This window comes from Marmota flaviventris, chromosome 15 (assembly GCF_047511675.1).
Source record: "Marmota flaviventris isolate mMarFla1 chromosome 15, mMarFla1.hap1, whole genome shotgun sequence".
Taxonomy (NCBI): Eukaryota; Metazoa; Chordata; class Mammalia; order Rodentia; family Sciuridae; genus Marmota; species Marmota flaviventris.
This window is the reverse complement of record NC_092512.1, coordinates 15,886,795-15,902,148: the sequence shown is the minus strand read 5'-3', so window position 1 is coordinate 15,902,148 and position 15,354 is coordinate 15,886,795. Positions and strand designations below refer to the sequence as shown.

The 15,354-nt window shown below is 46.5% G+C and overlaps 1 long non-coding RNA gene across 2 annotated transcripts; it reads left to right on the top strand.

The window, feature by feature from the left end:
- Positions 1–710: 710 nt before the first annotated feature.
- On the top strand, positions 711–14,881 carry LOC114106014 (uncharacterized). Of its 2 annotated transcripts, none has more exons than XR_003585131.3 (3): positions 711–1,244; positions 5,353–5,942; positions 12,045–14,881. It is a non-coding gene; the product is annotated as an uncharacterized lncRNA (long non-coding RNA). The 2 variants fall into 2 exon arrangements; XR_003585129.3 differs by lacking the exon at positions 711–1,244 and adding an exon at positions 3,404–3,631.
- Positions 14,882–15,354: the final 473 nt, after the last annotated feature.

The window sequence follows — 15,354 nt, the reverse complement described above, 5'->3', positions numbered from 1 at the left end:
AATGCAAGACACCCTGAAAAGAGGACATGCACTATAAAAAAAAAAGATCAAACTGAAAGTCTAGAAATGAACAACACAGGGGCACGGAAATTACAGTGTGTACTTGAACTTGCACAGACAAGCTAGAGAACTGAAGGGACAGAGCTGAAAAGAGAATTTTCAATCAGAAAGATCAGAAGAAAACACAAAGAAATAAAGGAATAGAAAATAGGGGGAAAGAGGTTGGGGGATAAGGAGGACATGACGAGAACAGAGCTGCTTCTAGAGAGAATGCGGGGAAGAGAGTAGATATTCCAAAAGATACTGCCTGAGAATTTTCTAGAATTGATGAAATACATAAATCCATCTGTCTTAGGAAGCACAGCAAATTTTGATCCAGTTGAATGTGCTTTCTCATCCTGACTTCTCATGCTGAACATGACGAATTGTGCTGTCCACTCGTCTCCTTCAAAGTGGGGGGAAAGAACTGTGGACGGCAATGAAAGAAAATGAAAGTGTATTTACTGTCACATCCTGTTGCTGGGGTTTGATAGTCCTGGTTTGGGCTCAAGGGGAGGGCAAAAGGCACCCAGAGAGAGGCAGTAAAATCTTTTATTATCAGAATTTGATAAAACCAACATCTGCAGAAACTGAAGGAGGGTGAGGACAACGGCTCTTGGGGGAGAGCATAGCAGTGTCACTGTGCTGACCACACCTTTCCTTTCAAAGTTATCTTGGGGGCTGTTTATTTGAAGTTTTGTGTCAGTAGGGGACTAGCAGGAAACAGATGGCCCAGTCAAACTGGGTGATGGAGGAAGTTTAAGAAAGGGACCGTTTGCAGAGACATGGGCTGGGTTCAGGGAAACCAGGAGACTGCAGGCGTGGTGGTGGGTGAGGGGCCGTCACCACCTCTGGGCCTGGAAAGCAAGGAGGCGGGGAGGCTGGACCCCAGAGGCAGCTGCAGGAAGAGGGCCACGTGGCAGGCACTGTAGCTCTCCCAGCCCTGCACGGGGCCATGCAGCCAGCCTGCCCCTCTGGAGGTGTGCCCAGGAGGATTTGATTTACCCCCCAATTCTTCCTCAAATGTGTCCCAGTTTGGACAGTAAATAGTTAGATCATCCAGGCAAGGGCACCGTTAGCCCAGTCCACTTGGAACAGTCTCAGGAGAAAGAAAGCAAAGCAGAAGGGTGGAGAGCACGGGTGTGGGGGTGGGGGGGCACAGGGGAGCATGGAAGACCTTCAGTCTGAGTATTTCCTGCTCATTGGTAAGTGGTTTTCCTTTCCTTTTATTTATTTATTTTTTTAGTTGTAGTTGGACACAATACCTTTATTTTATTAGTTCACTTTTATGTGGTGCTGAAGATGGAACCCAGGATCTCACACATGCTAGGCCAGCTCTCTTCTGCTGAGCCACAACCACAGCCCCTCCTTTTATTTTTTTAAGTTATATTGAGATATAATTCATATGCTATAAAATGCACTTTTTGAAATATACAATTCAGTGATATTCACTATGTTCACAGAGTTGTATGACCATCACCACAATCATCTTTAGAACATTTTCATTCCCACTCCTGCCAACCCCCTTCTTAGTAGCAGTCATCCCCACCTCCCTGTATGTCCCTGTCCCCTAGACCTAGGCAGCCCCTGATGTACTTTCTGTCTTTGTAGGTTTGCCTCTGCTGGACATTTCATATCAGTGGGTTTTTACACTGTGATCCATGTCTTACTTCTTCCACTTCCCGTAATGTTCTCAAAGTCCATCTATTTCTAGCAAGGGCCAGCACTTCATTACTTTTTATGGCTGAATAATAGTCCACTGAATGGATATGCCACATTTTGTTCATCCAATCACCAGTTGATGGCTATTTGAATTGGTTCTACTTTTTGGCTCCCACTTTTTTGAAAACAGGTGCTGTGATCATTCACCTATGAATTTTTGAGTGGAGGTATGTTTTCAATCATTTTGGATGTATGTATCTATAGTGGAATTGCTGGGTCACATGGAAAATCTCTGGGTAACCTTTTAAGGAACTGCCAGACTATTTTCCAGTGAATGTTTTTTAAATTCTGCACAGGTTTTTTAGAACATGAAATAACTATAACGGAGTCATGGTCAATCTATTCGTAAGAGTTGACACCATCCACCAACATCAAAAGATTTGTCTGATCTGTTGTCTCCAGCTAGTCATTGGTGGTATAGTGAATCTCTCCATTGCCAACCTTTGTACCCATAGTAAATTATTTATTGATTTTTTTCCAATGGCACGATTTAATAGATTTTAAAATTTCTTTTTAGAATATGCCATTATTTAGATGCCTCTAACGTAAGACTCCCAGATAAACAGGATTCTGTTGTATTTGATTAAAATTCTGACTATATATAAGTCTCTTATAAGTTTATCGGCATAAGTCAATCACTGAGGGTCAGCTTAATTCTAAATTCATTGGGAAGGCCATGATTCTGGATCTTGTGCTGCAAACTTTGCACTGCGTTCTGGCTTTTTTCGGACAGCAGAGTCCATTATAGTACTAGAATTAGGAATTAGGGCCAAACTGAGCCCCAGCAGCTTGGCATTTATACAGTCTTTTCTCTGTCCACTTCACACATTTAAGTCATCAGAGGTTCCACGATTTTGCCCCCAGCAGCCCTACCAGAGGGACTGCAATTTGAATAGGCTTTACCTGGGTAGACAGCAGGCCTCCTTCTCTGGGTCTTACGTTTTTCTTTGAAATAAAAAATAGAAACAGAGGCATGGGGGACCTATCTTTGGTGGGAGCAGTGTGCTAAGGTAAGCTTAGGAGTTTTACGGGCTTGAGTTCAAATTCTGGTGTTTCCATGTTTCAAATTTGAACAAATGATGTGGCCTACCCACAACATCACTGGAAAAATTAAAAATATACTGCTCATTTCTCTTTTGGGGCGGGGGCGGGTACCAGGGATCGAACTCAGGGGCAGTCAACCACTGACCTGCATCGCCAGCCCTATTTTGTATTTGATTTAGAGACAGGGTCTTACTGTTGCTTAGTGCCTTGCTTTTGCTGAGGCTGGCTTTGAACATGCAATCCTCTTGCCTCAGCCTCTGGAGCCACTGGGATTACAGGCATGTGCCACTGTGCCCGGCTTATCCTGCTCATTTCTAACTCTGGGTGTTTAGGGAGAACACAGTTATGGAGCCCAGTCTGCAGTAGGCACTCAGGAAAGGGGGCGTTCCCCCTGACAATAAGTGGGGGGTTGCTCAGGGCAGTAGGGGTGAATTTAGACCTCTGAGCCAAGAGATAATTGTTTCGAAGCAGTTCTTGTTTACTTTTAATAATGGGTTTGTTTGCTTTGAATATTAAGAACCTGTCCCAGCCTTCCTTTTTTCTGGAGCTCAGGAGCAAATGGGCACTTGAGAGCTTGAGCTCACTGGCGATCTTTGCAGTCACAAGTGGTCAGCGGCCACGAACAAGTACAAGCAGGTGGTATGCAGGGAACCCTTCCATCTGCAGGGGTAATGACCCCACCTGCGATCCTATCCAGCCCTTCAAAGGTGGTGGCAATCATCACCCAGCTGGCTCCCTGTCCTCAAGGCAGGAATGACCCTTCCTAATCATGTCCTGGCTGATGCACATCAGGAGCCAGAGGAGATTGGAGCTGCCCCCTGGGCAGGTGAGTCAGAGTGTCTAGGGCCTCCTTTTCCTCTTATGTAAAATGACAGGGTTGTCCCCTTCCAGGTGAGTTCAGATGCGTCTCCCTTGTGACTATGACTGAACTCGAGGCCGTGGCTGTAGCTTCTCTGCATTCTTTGCTTCCAGTATTTAGATGTGTAAGTCTGTCTGGGTGTCTGTCTTGGTGTTTCAGAGACAGCTGGAAACCAAGGTTAGCGTGCCCTGCTCTGGGCAGTGACTCCAAGGGTCACCCACAGTGAAGGAAGAAGGTCCCCTGTGAGATGGTGCTCAATACAGCTCTGGCTGACCTTGATGTGTAAATATGCAAACACAGACAAATGGCCAGATCTGGATCCACCTGCACTAGACAAAGCAGGCAGCCTGATCCCTTGGTCCCCATTGGTCTTCCCAATTGTGCTTCCCACTGAGGCTCTCCCCCACCCCACCAACTTGTTTTCATTTATTTTACCTGAATGCTATGTTAACCTAACCCTGTTGAAGGAGGAGAGGCCTCCCATCTCACACCTGCTCTACACACACTTGCGTTTTCTAGAACAAATTCAAGCCCAATTTTAAAATGAACATAAGTGTTCTCCATAATCTAAACTTTTCTGAAAGGGAGATCAACACTCAAAACGGCAAAAAACCAATCTCCTTTTGGTCGAAACTACTTATTTGAAATATTTTCTTGATCCTGAGTTGAAATCCTCCCCTGTTGAATTTGATATGGAACCTATACTTAACGGCACCAACTCTCTTTAGACATCAACTCTCAGAGGGACCATGTCAGGAGCCATACAACTGGGGTACAGAACCCCAATATCCTCAGGTTCCGCATTTGGAGATTTCAACCATGGATTGACAATACTTGAAAAGCAATTGCGTCTGTCCTGAGCATGTACAGACTTTTTCTTGTCACTGTTTCCTAATCAACACACTATAATAACTGTTTATATAGCATGCACTTTTACTTGGGATCCTAAGTAATCTAGAGGTAGTTCAAAGCATCCAAGAGGATGTGTGCAGGTTAAATGTATATTGAATGCCATTTTATGTAACAGATGGATCTTTTTAACTACTATCATTATAAGAACTATTCTGATAATAATTTGAACACTGGATTATAAAAATTCAAATTTAGAAAAAGCAGTTGTATCAGGGGACTCATTCATGAAAATGGAAAGATCTTTTATCAAGTAATTCCCCCCAGGGTCTTTTAAATAGCAATCTCCCCCGTTTTGATTCAATTTGCGAAAGGCCCATTTAGGTGCATTACTGGACCACCTCAGTGCGCAGAACGTAACCGTGTGTTGGGTAACCATTCGGCTCTGTCTCCCAACTTGCCACTAATTCATTTTGCCATTAACCAGTGCTTTTCCCCAGAGGACGTTTGATCTGCTTGCAGGAGGAGCAGGGGCTCAGGGCAGCCCCTCCAGATGCAAAGGCTTTCAACAAGCTGACAATCCAAAGGGACATTGTGATTTCGACAGAAATGATTCATTGAATCACACTTGAAAATTGTGTGCTGTTTTAAAGACCTGATCAAGGAGGCTTCCCTCCTGTTTGAGAACAATGCCATGGGCTGGGGGTGGGGCCGGGTTGTTAAAAGGACCATCCCTTTAATGGATTCCTTAAAATGCTGAATTCCAGGCAATAACATTTCTATAATCCTGGTAATATTCTTATTTGCATAATAGCCCAATTTCTGAAATGTTTTCACAGATCCTGAAGAAATCTCAGGGGTTTGGCTGGAAAGGGTCACCCCTGGACTCATGTTCTAGAAGGACACCCTGTTTGGAACTTCGCTTCCCAAAGGCATGGAGCCAGACCCTAGGACTTTTGATTTCAAATCCTCCCCCTTCCTTTTTTGGTGAGGGGATGGAACCTGGGGACTCCTTCACGCTAATGCTGTATCACTGAGCTACGTCCCTGGCCTTTCAAATTTCTGCTAAGAACACCTCTCAGCATCTTCCCAGTGCATCGTAACTAAAATTACCAGGTGGGACTCCATTCATCCAGGAGAGGAGCACACACCAATGAAGGACTCCGTTTTCCACCTGGCAAAATACCTGGCCCTGACGGCACAGGATTCTGAGCAAGATTGCTCCCCCTCAAGAGCAGCCAAGACCTGGGGTCCAGCCAGCATTACATTCTGATTTTTTTTTTTAAAGCAATGGTTTCCCTTCTGTGGACTGTGAAGAGAGGGTCCTCCATGGAATCCACTGTAAGAGGTCCTTACATCCTTATGAACCAGTAAGCCTTGGGCTATGGTTTGGACATTCCTACCAAAACTCATGTTGAAAAAATTTTAGGTGAGTATAAAATATTGTATGTGAAATTTTTATTGAGCAGATATTCTGACATGTTTTATTTACTTATTTACTTATTTTTATTGGTGCATTATAGTTGTACATATCGATGGGATTTGTTGTTGCATATTCATACATGCACACAGAATAATAACAATATAATTTGCTGGAGATCACTCTCCGGCCCTTCTTCCCTCCCTCCACTCCTCTCATCTCCTGACCCCTTTCCTCTACTCATCTCCCTTTGACTTTCATGAGATCTACACCCTCCTTTCTTTTCTTTTTTCCTCTCTAGTCTCCACATATGAGAGAAAACATACAACCTTACCAACTGAGTTTGACTTATTTTGCTTAACATGATGATCTCTAGTTTTATCCGTGTTCCTGCAAATGCCATAATCCAATTTTCTTTATGGCTGAATAAAATTCCATTGTGTATATATATTTTCTTTATCCATGCATCTGTGGACAGACACCTAGGCTGGTTCTATAGTTTGGCTATTGTGAATTGTGCTGCTGTAAACATGGGTGTGCATGTATTATTGTAGTAAGATGCCTTTAATTCTTCAGGATAAATACTAAGGAGTGGTATAGCTGGGTCATATGGTGGTTCAATGCCTAGTCTTTTCAGGAAGATTCATACTGATTTCCATAGTAGTGGTAGTAGTAATTTACAATCCCACCAACAGTGTAAAAGTGTTCCTTTTTCTCCGCATCTTCTCCAGCATTTACTATTGTTTGCATTCTTGATGACTGCCATTGTCCTGTGTGAGATGAAATCTTAGTGTAGTTTTGATTTGCATTTCCCGAATTGCTAATGATGTTGAACTTTTTTTTTCATGTATTTGTTGGGCATTTGGGTCTCCAGAACCATGAACTGAACAAAGCTGCATCCTTTAAAACTACTTCATGGGTGGAGTTCAATTGTAGCAAAGAAAAGTGGACTAAGGGGCTGGGGTTGTGGCTCAGTAGAGCGCTTGCCTAGCATGTGCAAGGCCCTGGGTTCGACCCTCAGCATCACATAACAATAAATAAATAAAATAAAGGCAAGGTGTCCAACTACAACTAGAAAAAATAAAAAAGAAAAATGAACTACGATGACTTGTGTAGTAAGAGACTGAACAGACAAATGGTGATGGCCAGACCTTATAGAAAAATAGATTTTTATCCACCATCTGTATCCACTTGCCTAGGAAGCCCCCACCAGGAGGCCAGGCTGCATTATTTCAGGGCTGAAAGGAGCCAGTTGGCCATCTCTAGTCACAATCTAGGACTCCAGACAATAACTTCTGCAACAACTGGCCCCAAGTGGCCAGGATATGATTAATAACTGCAGCTTCCCTAATTTTTGTCACCACTCACAAGTTAGGACCAACCAGAGGAAGCCAGATATACCACCTTCACTGATCACATAGGATGCCCAGCCTCTAGTGATAGCTGCCCCGTGCCAACTGCCTCCACGGGGGCACTTCCTAAGCTTCCCCATCCCCCTGGGTGCCTTCAAGGCTCCACCAGAACACGAGATTGGTGGCCGATTCCCTCACTATGACAAAGGAAGAAATAGCCTTTGCTTTTCTCATTTGGTTGGTCTTTATTTATTTTCATTATAAATCAGAGAAATGGCTCATTTATATACATACTATTCCCCCAAATATTCGTAGATACTTTGTGTTGTGCAAAATACACACTCATTTCAAACGCATAGTGCCAATTATGTGAAATCTCTGAAATTTTGTTACTGGGCAGTGCTATGGGTTAATACCTTGCAGCAACTCAGGAGGCTGAGTCAGGAGGATACCAAGTTCAAGGCCAGCCTTGGCAACGTGGAGAGACCCTGTCTCAAAATTTAGAAAAATAACAATAATAATAGCAGGCTGGGAGTGTAGCTCAGTGGTAGAGCACTTGCCTAGCATGTGAGAGGCCCTGCTTCAATCTCCAGTATCACCAAAAAGAAAAAGAAAAGAAAGAGAAAAAAGAATTGCATTCATAAGCACTAGTTTGAAATAATACAGAGTATAGAAATAAGCTACAAATCAGATGTATATTATTCCTCCAAAGTTGAGAAATAATAAATAGCAGAGTATCCAAGAAAGCAAGTTCTAGTCCTAACTTTGGGATTTGAACCACACTCAACTACTTTCTGAATTGGACCTTGGGCAAGTTTTTGTTTTGTATTGTTTCATTTTCCCCACTGCTCGGTGAGCCTGAGTTTCCTCTTCTGTCAAAAGGAGCCTAATAACCAGGCACAGTGACGCACACCTGTAATCCCAGCAGCTCAGGAGGCTGAGGCAGGAGAATCTCAAGTTTAAAGCCAGCCGCAGCAAAAATGAGGCACTAAGCAACTCAGTGACCCTGTCCCTAAATAAAATACAAAATAGGGCAGGGGATGTGGCTCTGTGGTCGAGTGTCCCTGAGTTCAATCCCCAGTAGCAAAAAAAAAAAAAGGAGCCTAATAGCCCTATGTCGGGAAGGATTGTTGTGAGGATTAAATTAGATCATGCAGGTGAAACGTGACCTGCTCAGCCAGCTAGTGACACTACTTCATTGTCGTGTGTATAGAAACTGGAAGAATTCACAGAAGCAATCATCAGCGGCCGCTATCGCAAGAGAGCAAGCAGAGGGAGGTTGACCTTCTGTGGGAAGCATTTCTGTGTGACTTGAATTGTTTTCATAAGTATATGTCAATTTTATATTCGAAAAATTCAAAGGGTAAAAGTGGTCCGGGTGTTATAAAGAGCACACTGCACGCTGCTGCAGGAGAGTGTGACATCTGCAGTGCAGACACAGAGCCAGGAGGCTGTGTGGTGGGATCCCGAGAAGCAGAAGGCAGACCCTCTACAAAAGAAGAGCAGTGAGGGACTTGGTTGAGCTGAGCTGGGAGGCCTGGCTGGAGAGGTCAGGAAAAGGCTGTCCAGGAGTGACAGTGCAAGGGAACTAGAGGCAAGGCTTATTTATCTAGAACTTTCCTTCTCTTATCTCTGCTGGCCTCCTCCCTGTCCCCCAGCAACTCTCTCCTCAGGAGATATGAGAACTCAGGAAGGGTGGGAAAAGTGAGTCGGACCTTAGGAAGGGAGATTGGTACAGGCTGCCTGTCCTGACCGTCCTCTTCCTTCCCCACCTCCCAGATCTAGGTGCTACCCAAGTGATCTTTCCAGAGAAAGAAGTTTCTAGAGGGTTTGTTCTCTCCTGCTGATGCAGTGAAGCAGCCCAGAATTCCTGCACAGTGTGCTAAAACAGCTTCGATAAATCCCACTTTGCCAGGAGGAGAACAGCTCAGGCTGGGGCTGCTGCAGCCAGGTGCAAGCCAGACTGCACCGAGGCTCTGGGCTGTGCAGGCACCGGTGGGACACTACAGACATCTAGAAATAACGTAGGGACCTAAACTTGCTGAGCACGTAACTGGTGAGCCCGTGAGCTGTGCCGGGGTTCTGGGCACAGTCCTTGCCATCAGGGGGTGTGAGATTTTGAGGCAGGAGTCCTAGGAAAAGGTAGTGACATATGGTGAGGGCCACACAAATGCTCATAAGATTCTGTTTGCTTGGAATGTGGTTGTTATGGTTTGGATGTTAGGTGTCGCCAAGAGCAAATTTGTGAGACGCTGCACAAAGGGTCAGAGGAGAAATGGTTGGGTCATGAGAGCCTTAACCTAATCAGTGCACTGATCCCCTGGAGATTAACCGGGTGGTGACTGAAGGCAGGTAGGGTGTGGCTGGAGGAGGTGAGTCTTTGAGGTATGCCTTTGGGTTTATGTTTTCTTCTTGGTGAGGGACCTCTCTCTCTCGGCTTCCTGGTGCCATGTCCCTAGCTGCTTTCCCCTATCACATTCATCTGGTGCCATACTCTGCCTCACCTTGGGTCCAGAGCAACAGAGCCAAACTTCTACAGACTGAGACCTCTGAAATCGTGAGCCCCAAATAAATTTTTCCTCCTTAAAATTGTTCTTGTCAGATCTTTTGGTCCCAGTGTCAAAAAAGCTGACTCAAAGTCTGGTCATCCTAATAGAAATTAGTAGTCTTCATTTCATGGTCCCTTGTACTCTGTTCATTTTATTCAAGTTTGCCTTTGCATCAGCAAAGAAGCTTAAATGGTGTGGTTTATAAGCAGGTCAGACTCTCAGGTGATTTATTGATGACAATAAAGAAACAATCACAGAGTCAGGTGTGGTGGTGCACACCTGTAATCCCAGCAGCTCAGGAGGCTGAGGCAAGAGGATCACAAGTTCAAATATAGCCTCAGCAACTTAGTGAGGCCCCAAGCAACTCAGTGAGACCCTGTCTCTAAATAAAATATGTTTTTTAAAAAAGAGGTGGGGCTGGGGATGTAGCTCAGTGGTTAAGTGCCCCTGGGTTAAATCCCCAGTACCAAAAAAAAAAAAAAAAAAGCAAACAATGAAATCCATTCAGGCATTGGGATGGTTAATTTTACATGTTAACTTGGAGGATATTTGGGGCTGAGAATACCATTTAAGTTGGTGAACTCTGGGTAAAGCAGATAGCCCTCCATTATGTTGGGTGGGTCTTATCTAATCAAATGAAGGCTTGACTTACCCCAAACCCAGTCTCCCAGAAGAAGAGGGAATTCTCCCGAAGACTGCCTTTGGACTTCATCCACATCAGACTCTCCTGGCCCACTAGACTCTCCTGGCCCACTGCCTACTAGCCCACCCTGCAGATTTGGGCTCACTAATTTTCTAGCCTCCAAATCCCATGAGCCGATTTCTTGTAATAAATCTCCTTATATACTCACAAACACACACACCCTATTGGTTTTGTTTCTCTGGAGAACCCAATACAGGTGGTTTGGTTTGGGTTTTACTTTCTGTCTGCCTTCTCTACTCATCTGGGATTCTGAAAAATGTTGCCAAAGAAGTGCTCCCCTCCCCCAATCTGCAAAATTTCATCTTAGAGTTGAAAGAGTGGAAGAAGCTAACTCTGCGGTGGTTTAGTACATTTTACTGCATCCTCTGCGGGAACTATTGGTCAAACAAATGCAATAATTGTGCAGAAATGCAAAATGTGTGGACACATAAGGATATTTAAAAATGAATGATAGGTGAAAAAGCAAGAAATTATATGCAAACATAGGAATGACTATGGGATCTGTGTTATGAAGACGGATTAGACAGAAATTAAATAAAGTGAAAATGATCATCTGGGATGACAGAGCACTTAATTTCCTAACGAGTGCATATTGATACTCTGTGTCAGGCATAGTTCTCAGCCCTGCGAAGAAACAATTGTGAGTTTTTTTTTTTTTTAATCTCTTCGAAAACTTACCGAATACCCCCTAGGAAGGCAATAATCAAAAGGATGGACAATGACAGATTTTGACAAGGATGCAGATAAATTGGAAGGCTCATATATAACTGGTAGGAATAAGAATTTTGCAGTCTTTGTGGGAAACAGCTTGGCAGTTCCTCAAAGAGTTAAGCCTAGAGTTCCTGTTTGGTGTGGCACCTCCAATGCCAAGTGTGGGCCCCAAACGACAGGAAACGTGTCCACCCAGAAATCTGGACGTGAACGTTGATAGCAGCATTATTCATGATTGTCAGCAAAGTCCATCAACCACGGGTGGCTAAACCTCGTGTTAGGTCCCCCTGATGGGATATTATACAACCATGAAAGAAGCCAATTGCTATTCCACGCTGAAGCATGGATGGACCTTGAAAGCATCATGCTGAGAGAAGCCAAACACAAAAGACCCGTATGCCATTATTACATTTCCACGAAACGTCCAGAATGGGCAGATCCAGGGGCAGAAAGTAGATTAGTAGTTGCCCCAAGCTGGGGGTGAGGGTGGGGTGGGGAGGAGCATTGGGAGTGACTGCTGACGGGTGTGGGGCTTCTTCTGGGGGTGATGAAAATATTCTGGAACTGAGGGTCATGATGGTACGACTCAGTGACTAAAAACCACTGAATTGTGAGCTCTCAAGGGTTCATTTTAGAGTAGTAAATGTACAACAATAAAGCTGTTATTAAAAATTGCCTAATGGTGTTGTTAGGTTGCTTTTATAAATAAAATGTGTGATTCATGTTTTCTTTAAAAAACAGCTTGCCTGCTTGTCAAGTTCACATCTCGATAACGGTGACATGCCCTCTATTTCAGCCAAATCCTCAGAAGACTGTCCAGGCAGGTGCCAGGTGCAGAGCCGAGACACAGCAAGAGAAAGGGGCCCAGCTCTGTCTCCCAGGCCAGGATCCAGGACAACAGTGGCCCTTCATGTTCCAGGCAGCCTTGAGCAGCCGGCAGATAGAGTCCACGTGCAGGAGCTGAGGTGGAGTGAGGCCCGTCAGCTGGGCGTGAGGTTGGACAGTCGTGGACAGGAGGAAGCCACCGTTCTGTGAGCGTTCAGTCCTCACGTGAACCTGGAGAGCGTCTCCCATGAGCTCATTCCACAGGGAAGGAGACGAGGCTAGGAGAAGCCATGCCATCTGCTCAGATCACAGAGCCAGTGGGGTGCAGCTGGGCTGTGGAGCTGGAGCTGCCCTTCAGGCCTGGATGCCCCCCAACCCCCGCCTCTGTGACCTCGAGTTCCTCTGGGCTACAGCCAGGAGACACTGGTGTTCATGTGACAAGGGCTCTGCTTTATGTTTCAGCCTGTGGAGCTGTGTTCCCACAGGTCCCATCATGAGGCCAGAGGCCAGAGGTCAGATCAGAACCCTGGGCCTGGGTCCAAGGGGAGACCCTTCCACCCACTGCACGTGTGGCTTGCGGGCATCCTCGTGTCTGTTTCTGCAACCCGGAGCCTTTGTGGTCAGTCCTCTAGGCTAGGCCCCTCAGCCCTCTGGCTTGCATAGCATCGAATGACAGAAACAGCCACCTGGAAGGAACGCGTGTCCTCTTACATGGGTCTCCTCCTGACCCCCACAGTGGATGCTATTAGTACCCACGTTGTGCAGGTGGGGACATTGGGGTATGGCAGGTGAAGTCATTCGTCTAGATCATCCTGGGGGGCTGGAGCCAGTTTCCTACAGAGGTGATCCCACTCCAGAACTCCTAGGGTGCTGTCCCTCCAGCCCTGCAATGTCAGCTGTGGACGAGCAGAGCCCAGGGCTGTCTCCACTGAGTTCCAGGTGTCCTCGTGGATGCCTGGTACACAGTGCGGCTCAGCAGGTATCACGAAATGACAGACTGACTGTCACGGCCCTGCCAAGGACGCTCTGGAAGAGCTGTCACCTGCAGGTCCCCTTCTCTGGCCCTCTCTCTGGAGCTCGCCTACTTCTGTTCCTTGACACCATTTATGGGAAGCAGTGTTAAGTTTACAGCCTCGTGAGCAGCGGCTCCGCGGGGTCCGTTCCCACTTCGGCTGCCGCGGGATCCTGGCAGCTTTTTTTGGGTCGTTCATTTCCCCTGCGGGGCACTGATGGCTGCCCCAGACCCCTCCTGGGATGTGGACTATTTTGCATTTGTAAGCTACCACCTTTATGGAAAGGGCCTGTGGGATTGGGGTGTGCCGTGACCACTTGTTCCCCTGCAGACAGTGTCAAGGCCACCTTCACCTGAAAATGAATGCACGTGACCAGCAGTGTGACATAGAGAATGTCCTTGTGGCACTGGATGTTCACGCAGGACTCCAGTGAGGCTGGGTGTGTGAAGCATGCCAGGGGCAGGGGGTTGCTGATGCCAAGGATTGTCCTGCAAGAGTTTACAGTGGGGTGGGGGAAGAAAAAGGAGGCACCCTTGTGTGGGGACAGGCAGGACAGGAAGGGGGGGGAAGGCTGGGGGCTTGAGGACTCTGCCCTTCCACAGCCCCCACCCATCATCCTACCCTACCCCAGTCCCCCTCAGCAGGACGGCAGGTGAAAGGAAGTTTCCAGAATACAGTTCCCCCCGGTCTGTGCCAGGTCCCTTCCCCAGCTCCGCTTGATCCCACAGCATGGCTACGAGAAGGTTGTTACTGATTTATTTTGCAGTGTGGGAAACTGATGCTGACCACTGCCACTGCCAGGTGACCCAGTCATCAATCAAATCAAGGTTTGTCTGTGGCCGGAGCCGCCCTTCAGCCTCGGCCACCTGCATGCTGACAATGAAAGACACCCAAATCCATGACGGTGACCATGAGGACCTCTTTCATGTCCTCCGGTCTTTTTGTTATGTGGGCGATTCTCCAGTCTGCTCCCTCTTGGGGTTCAGCAAGTAAAACCTCTTTAAAATGTCAAGGAATGGGGCACTCACTGCAGGAAATGGAGTTCTCCGTGATGGATGACCTTGGGGAGGAGGGATGCCCCTGAAGGTGATGGCAGGCACCAAAAAAGGAAGGCCCCTGGCGGGAGGAGGGAGAGGGCCCCAGGAGAGCTGGCGGAGACGTGAGTCATCCTAACCACCAGTGGGGGAAGCCCTGGTGTTTGTTTGTTTCCATGGCTACCCACCCACCCTCCTGCCTGCAGGGCAGCCTTCATTTCCTCTGTGATCCTGTGTGCCCCGGGCAGCCCTTTCGCTAGTCAAATATTTGCTCAGTGTTTCCACCTGCCCATGTGCAGTTAAGGCCAGGTTCTGCTGCTCATAGGACACGGACACCCCCAGCGGCCCAAGACCTGGTTATTTTTCTCTCACAGTCAAGTCTTCAGGTTGGCCTTGCAGGGCTGGTATGGAGTCCCTTGGTGTCACCAGGGTCTGGGCTCCTGTCTCCCTGCTCTTCCTTCCACCTGGGACTTCTTAAAGAAGGTGGGGAAAGAGCCTTTTCCAAATGAAGCAGCTTTTTAAGAACCACCTCCTGAGGCACCCAAATCATGCTTCTCCTTGGCCAGTATTTGTTCACCTTCCCACATTTCAGGGGTGGCTAAGAAACACAGCTATATTTTGAGGATTGCTCACAGCGATTTGCACATCTAAACACAAGGACTTACTAATGGATGGTTGGTTGTTCCAACAGGCAGATGCATACAGGTCAAATCTGGCCACAGATGCTTTGTCAATAAAGTTTTATTGGTCTACTGCCAAGATCATTCGTTCATATATTTTCTATGCCGATTTTTGTGTTACAACAGCAGAATAAGTATCTGTGATGACCTATGGTCATGGCTTTGACCTATTCAAAGCCTAAAATAACTCATTATGTGACACTTCTCAGAAATGGTTTGTTAACTCCTGGAATAAGCAAGTAGCAAATGGCAATTTGGGGACAAATGGCCTGCTGCTAGGCTCTGTGCTTTGCACAGAGCAGCATGGACGTGGGTTCCATCTTCAGGTGGCCTACAGCCCAGGAGACCAGACAGCCATGTCAACTGCTAATTATACACTGTGTGATGAGTGGAGCTCTGTTCAGGGTGTTGGAAGATCTCGGGTAGACTGAGCAGAGAGGGCTTCCTAAGGACTTGGAGGATGGACGGGAAGCAGAAAAGAGGGAGCCAAAGGGCTTCTGAGCAGAGGGGAAAGCGATGGAAAGACGGGAGGAGTGAGCTGTGCCTTCCACCCC